Here is a 10,256-nt window from a genome sequence, read left to right on the forward strand (position 1 = left end):
GTCTAGGTTCTATATTAATACTGTGAAAGTATCTAAGCGCTCAGTCCACAGAGAAATGCACACAGCCTGTATTCAGAAACTGAGCCTTAAAACCAGTCGTCAGGAATTCTGATGTCACAACAAAGCAGTCACCACTCTCAACCACGCCCCAAGCCCCGCCCACCTGGACCAACCATCCAACCTTGTAGGATTTGGTTTCTCGGAGTGTTTACCTGAAATCTGTTATATTTTTATTCAATCACTCAGAAAAGAAGAGACGCTCAGACACTCTCCCTTCTGATTGGCTCACTGACCTGTTGTTACTAGAGCTGTAGAGAGAAGCCTGAGGGAGGAGATGTAGAACTACATTGAGATGGTTTTTGGTTCTTAAAACCACAAACATATCTTCTTATGGATCAACACTTCAAATAAAACACCACAAAAGTGTAAAATATGGAGCTTTAAGACTTAAACAGGGTGTAAGAGGCTGGCTCACTTGCTATTTTAATCCAAGTACCATTTAAAAATGTAATATTTTTATTTAAATGTATTTCTTGGGTATGTTTTGCTTCTGGTTTTGGCAGCTATGCCCCACAGCCGGTCATGTGGCTTGCAGTAAGTAACACCTTGTGGCTACATGACGTCTTGATGGATTTCTCCTTGTTTGCCTGTCCTCATTAAAGCCCTCAGTCTTTGATTCTCAGGGACTGACACCGAGCCCTGACATTTACAGCTGATGTCATAGATAGCTACAATGAAAATATGTCAATGTGACATTTGGCCAGTTACTCACGCGAAAGGAAAAATACACATTCATACAACAAAACAGACATATACTTGAAAGTTATAACACCTCTAACAGGTAAAGGTGTTTTATGGTACATTGATGCAGCACAGCCTTTTAAGTTCATACCAGCCAGGTGAATGGTGACTGGAGGTGGGCCGAAGAAAGGGGGAGGTTTGCTGTAGAGTTGAAAGTCCTCATGGCGCTGGTTCCAGACCCATCTGTCCCGTGAGAGTGTGGGATTCAGTATGTTGGCGTGTAGGATGTTCTCTCTCCATGGCTGCATGGACAGTGAAAAGTAGTATTAACAACTTAGCCCTCCACTGCAAACACACACTGGACACCTCTACCTCCGAAGATTAATCAGATGCCTCAAATTCTTTTAAAATGTTATTTTAACTGCCACTGGGACAATAAATTATTGTGTGGTCAGGACAACTGAAGCAACAGCAAGGCTAATATTATTAGTCATGTCATGTTACACGCTATCCTATCCTAACCTAAACATACTGGGTCATAGAGAAAGGACGAGAAAGTAAACAGCGATAAAAATTGTATCCCCGTACTAAATTTCATGGAAATGCCAATAAACTGAACATTCCTGTTCCTGTGAAACCCCACACTGCTGGAGGATGAAGAGTGACATCACCTTCCTCAGCTCTTCCACACGAGCCTCATCTGGGTGTCTGGGGTGCACTTTGGACTTGTCACCTCTCATACTTGAGAACCAAACTGAAGAGGCAGCAGCAGAGCTGGAGTCATTTTTAGAAGTCATGTCTCCAGGCTCCACTGTAGCACTGTGGTACTGCTGACTGTAGGTGAACCTCCGCCCAGGCATCTGAAGTTATCACCAGAGAAACACAAGAAAAGTTTTTTTGATATGATCAGAGTTTGACGTGCAGTCTGTCAATAATGTGCTCAGATATGACATCACCAGCCCAGGTACGCTCACCAATACCTGGGCTGATTTTTTTGAGCTACAGCAAACTTCCCAGAAAATACCAGCATTACATCTCCTGGATCTAATACATCAGCGTCTGTTAAAGAAATGTATTGAGAGGAAAAGGGGGATCAAGATGAAGAATTAAGAACAGGTTGAGGAATAGAGGAAGTGAGCTCTCATTACCTATTTTTGTTTGTTTAAAAGAGAACTCACAAAAACTCTTTAATTCCCACTGAAATATCTATCCACTACTTTTTAATACAGCTTTGCTAGTCGGTTACTTCAAATGATGGAAGACCAGCACAGTGTCCAGACTTAAACCCTGCGGACCTGGTTTGGGATGAACTGGACAGAAGACGAAAGCAGAGCAACCTGCAAGTGCAACACATTCTTGGGAACTTCTGCAACAGTGTTGAGACAAACAGAATTTCTGAACAAGCATTGTAGAAAGAATGCCATGAGTGTGTTCAGCTACTGAATGGATCAAAAATTTTATATTAAATTTAAATTTAGTTCATCAAGAAGACTTCCATTGTTGTTGTGCTATGCCTTAATTTCAGAGACATTGAGACAGAGAATTATGTAAATTTAAAAATTGAGGAATTGTAGTGTATAGTATGTATCTATAAAACATTACTGAACATTATATCCTATACATGAATCAAACCTTAGCCATCTCTTTTTGGAGCAGCTCCTTGGCTTGCTCACTTGAGTTGAAGGTCTGGATGCTGTAGATGTGTACTGGCCTGGTTGTATCCATCCTTATTACAGCAGCCTCTGGCTTTGGCACCTGTTTACTTTCCTCTTGCACCATTTGAATATTTTCCTGTAATACATGGAAAAACATGAGTGGCTCCTTTAAGGAATCAGATTCTACTCTATTTACACTATTTAGGCCTCCAGACCTGAATAAAGTCCCTGGAGTGGTGGAATTGCATCCCCTGACTGTTGTGTTTCCATCTGATATATTCTCTGTTGAGCATGTCAAGCGGTGCATGTCTTTTCATCCTGACAGGCAGAGAGGGTGAGTCTATCTCGGTATTTGCTCTGGCTTTTTGCTTCCACAGCTCATCATATGTGCCGTATTCCTTGCTCATGCTGAGAATCATGTCAGCTGAGGGGAAGAGGTTGTACTGCACCACATCTTTGAGTTGCCTTACTTGAGCCAGCTGACTCAACCTAGGTAAATAAAAGTAAAATAAAATATATATAGTATATACATTAAAAATATATACAGTACAGTAGTTTTTCATGTATATTGTCAAATTTTACAAGAAGTACATATCATCATGTATACATTAGTTTGACAAAATAATCTTGATCCAAGGTTTACTTACTTGATGCGTTATCATACCTGAGGATCTCTATCACTGATGAAGACCATTAGTTGCTGTTATAGAAACTAGTGATCAGATCTTGAGTCAAGACTATTTTCTTCAAACTACAATTTCCAAGGTCAAGAATAAACTTTCCCACTTTTAAACATCTCCTGTTCATGAGCAAGGCATTCATTCTTGACCGTGTACAGTAAGTGTGATAAAATAATCTCAACTTGAAGGTCAAAGATTTGAGTTTGAGATTGTATTTTTTCCTACCAGTCCAAGCAGCCCTTGTTTTCCATATTTCCATTCATACCCATATTTTATGAAAAACAATTAGCAAACTCCTGAGTTGTGTAGCATATAACAATGAACAGCACACGTCTGCATACAGCTGAAAAAAAAACTCAAAGCTGCACTTTATTTTTATGTGAGCATGAATCAAATTACTGTCATGTGAAAGGGGTTGTCACAGTACACACCCACAGAGAATTATTATGGTCCTTTTGTGCCATCTTGAATCTCAATGTTTTGTTTTTACAACCCACAGCTTTAATGTTTTAGTGCAGTCTCATTATTGTCATTCTCAATATTCTTGATTTGTAGTAAACGGGGTAGAACATGCATAATCACTAGCACGGTCCTTAAATGCCACTGTAATCTCACTTTATGTTTACCTTGACAAAGCCTGGAAGCAGGGTTGGGGGATCATGCCTCTAATGTAAAGCCGAGGCTGTCTCATGATGGTCTGTAGTGATGCAGATAGATGGATAGGACTCAAGCCCATATCTAATGAGTCATAGATGCGCTTGAAGAAACACAGGTTTGGATTGTAGCGGACTATCACCTGCTCCTCCTCACTCCCGCTTAACCTACAAAACACCACACAAACTGAAGGATTCTCACTGGAATTTAAACACTCTATACTTTAAATTGTTAACACTGTTAGGGCAAGATAGTGTCAATGGGCTTACACCATAGGAACGGCCTCCCAAAGTCTCTTCACTGCTTTATGTTTCAGCCCTTCTAGAACAAAGATGTGTCTCCTCTTATCTAGCACATGGAATCCTGAGACGAAATCCAGATCCTTGCTCTCATCATGCTTGAAATTCATCGTGTAGTTAGATAGAGCTCTCTCTATATTTTCCAGTGAGCGTGAGGCCAGATGGAAGGCAGATGCATTGATTGTGAGGATCTCTGATCTCAGCTTGGTCATGACAGAGAAGTTGTTGTAATCAAAGAGGTAGACGATACGCCCAAATGGACCATCATAGGACTCCGATTCACAGCTGTCGTTCTTAACATTCAGTGGGCGAGCTACCTCAACTGTGACTTTGAGTTGAGAATTGGCATCATAATAATGGGCCTGTGGCATGGGATCTTTGCTCGCAGCTGTGTCTGTCACCGTCCTGTTCCGTGCACTTCCTTCTCTGTCCAGCTGCGGAGGTGGAGAGCAGCATTTGATTGGTAAGTACAACTTTAGACTTTTCCTCCCAAGTAGCAACTCAGACAGGTCCAGGCTTGCAATACCATATGAGTTAAAAGCCTTCATTTTATGTTTGAATGGTGCTGCATCACTCTGCATGTGATCATCTGAGCCTGTGCCAAGCATTGCTGGAGTTTTTGGTGTTTCTTCTAACTTTCTGTCACGATCATGAACCTCTATCTGCAGAGGCGGACTGGACAGGAACTCTTGGAGCTCTTGAGGACTCATCAAGCCAGTCAGGATCACATTTACATCTCTGAAGTAGATGTTGGGGCCGTGCTTGTGATTGTTTGTTTTGTGCATGCTCAAGTTATGGAACTTGTACTGGCAATAGACAGGCATGCATTTTTCCTGGGGAAAGGAAAAATTTCTTACATCAAAACTCAGTTTGTAAAACAAATTGTATCTAATCAGTAAAAGCTAAATAGTGAATAAGGAAAAAAATGTATTCAACACACATGTACAGCATAAGCCACTTATCATTTTAAGATATAGTTAATAGATGCAAATCACACCTGTAGGACATGGAAAGGCACCGGGGATGAAGGCATTGATTTGGCTGACAAAATTGTGATGACCAGTGGATTGAGCTCAGCTACCAGTTGGTCGGACAATAGAGGTCTGTCCAGACAGATGTTGCACATGACCTCAAATACACCAGATGAATAGACGGGGAAGCGTTCGGTCACTGAGGTGTCACCTGGCAATCACAGAAACAACAGACTACATCATGTTTTCTTTCATGGTTAAACAGTGCCTGGAAGTTTAAATCTGACCATCTTTACACCAATGCTAACAGTGGCGCACTAGGAGTCCACCACTCTGGGCCAGACTGAAATTTCAATTTTCCAATACCAATAACAGTGTTGATGCCACCTTAATTATGACATTTTTACTTTTGAAAGAAATATTTCAGTCAGAATTGGGATGAAATTTTGATATTTTCTCCACAATATGAATTATAATAATTTTGGTGAGCCCCTGACTCTTCCTCTACCATCAGCTTCAGCTTTTGACCAATCCTGGTATCCCAGTATAAAGTTCATAGCTTTAGAGCAAGGATCCCCAACCTGGGAATTCCTATCTGAGGGGATACAAGGTGTTTAACAGGACAGGAACCAGAAAAAAACATACAGTACATAACAATGGTATTTTTCTCTTCTCATCTTTGCCTTTTTTCTAGTGAATTACTTGATAATTTAACTTATTCAGCCCCCTTAAACTAAAACGAAGACAAACACAACCCTGTGGTTAAACTGACCATAAACAGGAGACATGAAAGTGATATTGAGGCATTGCAAATACACATTTTTGTTTTAAGGGGTCACACGCCAAGAAGTTTGAAAACCATCTCTATTCGTATAAATAAAAAGGTGACTCACCTGCCAACAAACGAATGGGACTAACTTCAACTGATGCGGTGCCATTCTTTTTTATGTCCTCAAGGTCATAAGCATCAGTGGGTTTTTGAAAACCACCACTTTTCACTTGTGGAGCCAAGTTCTTGTCTACACAAAAGGGTTACAAAAAAGCATATGTATCATGGCTATGTTGGTTGGCAAAGATATTAAATCTGTGTATACATTATTCACTGTGGTGACAGCACTTACAACTGACTACTGAAAAGATATAACTATATCATCTACCCATACCTGAGCCCAACTTTAAATCAGAATTCAACAATATATCACTTTTTTATAAAAGACACTTTATATACAGTATATGTATACATATATATATATATACATATATACTGTACATATATATATGTAAGTTGAAATTCATGCTCACCACACATGTCTGTTGTATCATCAGGCAGATCCTGTGGCAATTTGAAGGCTTTCAGTCTCTCATAGCGGGCCTGGCTGCACAGTTTGTCCTTACTGTTACATATCTCCAGCTTGATCTTATGAGGAAGTAGACTGATCAACGTGTCCCTGTTGACTCTGACTTTGAATATCTGGGTCCAACCAACCCAGGTCTGATCTGCTTCATGCCATGTTCTCAGAATCTGTTACAAAATTCACACACTTATATTTGCATTCAAGGCACTCGTCTAAATGTTAGTGAACAGTGGGATGTTTTGAAGTGTGCTTGTTACCAGAAACCATCATCTCTATGATGACAATAATTCCTGTGCAGTGACAGGTCATTTACTGTAACTCTAGATGATGTAGCTGCTTTATTGTCGAACGTTCCGGATGTTCATGAATTGTTCATTAAGGACACACATGAAGATATACACACACACACATACACACACACACACAAACACACATACACACACACAAACACACACATGCACCAGGTCATGGGTACCTTGAACTCATCTTCTTTGTACATTTTTGCTACTGGTCCAAACACTATTAGGTCCACCTTGATTGTCTCTGTATCACCTGGGAACAGCTTGTATTCAATATGGTAGCAGCTCTGAGCTTTATGGGCTTTCACCAAAACAGTAGTTGAGTCTTTATTTGTTTTCTTGGCCTTTTCAGGAGCTGCAGGGACATCAATTTCTCCCTCTAAAAAGGGACAAATGTTTGTGAATGAGACAAAGGATGAAAGAAATCTGTAATCTCTGTTTCTTTCATTATACTGTGGTGGTGATTTTAGTACATTTCAGCACCCTAAGAGTCCCACACCAGCTCATCTTACAACTTTCAGTTTGAGTACTTTTCAACATCCCTGTGGAGCTAATGTTAATCTATTCTATGTTCTGCATGAAAAACTTACCTCTTGGAACAGCAAGAGCAATGTAAACTGTCCATGTGATGTAATAGGAGCGGCCATCTGTTTGTGATGTAATATCCTCAGTTGAGTTTGACCTACTTTCCACATCATGTTCCATGGATGACAAATCAGTCTCAGGAAAAGGGACATCGTCCTGTCCTTTATCTGTTAGTTCTCCACCATCACAGTCTGGCTCTGATTTAGGCCTACAAGGATCTGTCTCTGACATGTCAGCCATGACGTCTGATTCCACATAATATTTTCCATGAAAAACAATGTAAAAAAATATCTAGTTATATAACAATATCTAGTCTGTAAAAGTAAGTAAAAGCAAGAACTGGATTATTTACAAGATCATTTCATACATCTTTATCTAAATCAAGTTTTTTGGTATGGAAGAATAATTTGTCCATCAATATGAAAAGCCGGTGAAAACTAAACACCTTATAAAACACCTGAAACACCCTAATTTAAAAAGCCATTGATTAAAAAATTAAGTAGAAGACACTTCCTTAATTTACACATTCATTTGAGATATTTGACAGTTATTATTATATATTATAATTTGAAGTGATATTAGTGTTGGGACTGGTTTATGCTGGGGGTCTGAAATATTTTCAGGAATAGATTTATCCCATTTAGGGGTAAATTAATGGATTATGTATATTTGTCTATATATTTAGTGGTTTTAAAACAGCTCTTTGCGTTGTTTAAAGGGGTTTTAAGGGGTTAATAACCCTTAAATTTAACAACATAACCAATACCCTCATTACACTATCATTTATGGATAAATTGAGGGAATTTTCAGGGAAATATATAAAGGGATTCAGTTTTATTGTGAGCTCAAAATAAGATTTTTGACATCACTTTTTATATTTAAGTTTGCTAGCTATAAACTGCTAAGCCCTACCTGGTGCTGTCTCTTTTATCAGTCAAATAAGTTAAGAAAAAATAAATAAGAAAAAAAAACAATTTCCCTGACATCTATGTGTTCTAGTATTAATAATTTAATATTAAAACAATACATTGCTTTACAGGTTTTTTTCTTGTGTTCTCACCTCAGTTCATGCTGTTGGTTCCGATATGAAGAGTCTGGAGAGCTCGGATTTAAGCGAACGAACGCTTAAAGTCTTCTTAAAAAGTTCATGGAGAAATATGTGAAACACTACAGTCAAACATACCTCTGCACTTCATGTCACTTTACTTGAACTATAAGATGCTAACTCGGTTTACTTAATATAATGAGTGTCAGGTGCTGTAGTAAAGTGTTGAAGTAGGTCAGGCTGTCAGATAAACTTTCACCAGTATGATTTGAGTGCAACGCGTCGCCATGGCAACCACAGTAGTGCAGGAAGTGAGGTGTGTAGCTGCCTCAAGTGCCGTTTGGACTGTCTTTACCATACTGGTGTTCTCTTCACCTTGTGAGTCTGTTGTGTGTTTGCCATCATGGCGAAACGTGGTCCTGGAGACACACTGCAGCTGGACCTACCACAAAGGGGGTCTGGAGCACTTTGGTCGGTGTTTATACGTCTGTCAGTCTGTGGACGGTTTTGTTCAGTGTGCAACCGTGCAAGAAGCAGTTTACAGGTGGGTAGCTGACAAGTTGACAGGTTCAAGATATTTATAGTTAAGATAAAATCATATAAGGAGCTTTGTAATTAATTAATTTTTGCAATATAGTATAATTTCTATGGAATCCTTCTACATTTTTTTGTCATAATTCTGATTTAAATCTCAGAATTATGCTACTAATGCTAATGTTAATGCTCTTTAAAGTCGGGCTGGTTGCACAAAACACCTTAAGTTAAAATTTTCTTAAAATAAGTATTTCTTAAAATAAAAACACTTACAAACACACCATTTTAAGTGTTATCCCTAAGGTTTCCTTGAAATGTTCACTTACGTATTTTAGGTTTTCTCCTTATCTTAGCCTTATAATTAAGGAGTCATTAAATTAACAATTGTTTTGATGGGAACTTCACCATGATGGACTTTGGTTGCTAAGGTCTTTTGTGCAACAACAGGAGGATGAGATAATGGCTTCTTCAATGTTTAATGTTCTTACCAAAAGTGAAAACAGGTATCACAAGTACTAATGTCAGCAAATCAGTGGTGTCCAAGGAAACAGTAGATTTTTACAGCTGCAAAAACTCTTTTACTGCTGTAAATTAGACTACTTAACTTTTTTCCTGAAAAGGAAACCTTTTAAGAGATTCTGTGCAACACCCTCAAGTAACTCCCTCAGCTAAGGACAAATTAAACCTTAAGTGTCATACTTAAGTAGAAAACTTACTGTGTTTTGTGCAACTCGCCCCAGAATTCTATTAATTTTTTTCCCCAGATAAAATTCTCATGTGGCCCTAATCCTCTTCCATAAATTTCCCCTTAAGATAACAGGCTATTATTTATTAAGGTAAGTTAGCTGTCATATAATGTCCAAAATGTATACAAACATGTATCTACATCATTCCAGTTGCAGATAGACCTTCTTCATTTTCTCCTGCTGAGTTTGCAGAGGTGTGAGGAAGTAAACAACTAGGCTATTAAGACATTTCATTCATTTTCATAACACCCTTAATGTTTTGCCATCCTACATTTTCTTAAGCTGATGTTAATACATTAATACATTCATTGATTTATACAACCATCCTATGATAACACTGAAGTTACATAGATTTGTTTCTTTTATTATTGTTTATTTAGGCTACAGGACTTAAAGGATGGATAGGATGAATGGGCAGGCTACTCTCCAACAAATGGAGAATATGAGAATTTGTACTAATAGATATAACTCAAAATACTCACAAGAAGAAAAATCAGTAGCCTAATAAATCTAGACACAGACTATTGTATACAGCAGATTTTTGTACAATAACGATGGAGAGGAACTTTAAGTAGTTATGGACCACATGTTTACTAATGAACATCACATTCAGAAGCTCCTAGTGAAAAAAAACTCATTACATTACAAACGCATTACATCAGGGACAAAGCAAGCTGCAAAATGTGCAAAAA

Source organism: Seriola dumerili, unplaced genomic scaffold, assembly GCF_002260705.1.
Source record: "Seriola dumerili isolate Sdu_G_001 unplaced genomic scaffold, Sdu_1.0 BDQW01000088.1, whole genome shotgun sequence".
Taxonomy (NCBI): domain Eukaryota; kingdom Metazoa; phylum Chordata; class Actinopteri; order Carangiformes; family Carangidae; genus Seriola; species Seriola dumerili.